Below are 382 nucleotides of genomic sequence, written 5' to 3'. Positions count from 1 at the left end.
CAAGCAATTTTGTTTGTTCTGGAGGGTTATTTTATCAAAATGAAAATTTGAAGGGATATACTATTTTAAAAATATACTGCATCTACAAGTTTTTTTATTATTATTGTTTCCGTTGATTTTGGTTTCCAACAGGTTGTCTGTAATATAAATGACACATGACCACAACTGATTTTTATATACTCTCTATCCCTAACACACAGCTAATGTCAAATGAACCAAGAAGGAATTTGGGACTTTCATAACGGACAGAACCATTTATCCTAATGATCTTTGATCATTTTGTTCATCATGAAGTTCCCTGAAACCATGTCAGCAATGATCATCTTCATCCATTTGGGTTCTTCACAGTTTTGCAGCCATGAAATTGATATGTGGTTTCACC

The sequence above is a fragment of the Cariama cristata genome, unplaced genomic scaffold, assembly GCF_000690535.1.
Source record: "Cariama cristata isolate BGI_N322 unplaced genomic scaffold, ASM69053v1 scaffold990, whole genome shotgun sequence".
NCBI lineage: Eukaryota > Metazoa > Chordata > Aves > Cariamiformes > Cariamidae > Cariama > Cariama cristata.
The sequence above is the reverse complement of the archived record's forward strand: the minus strand, read 5'-3'. Positions refer to the sequence as shown.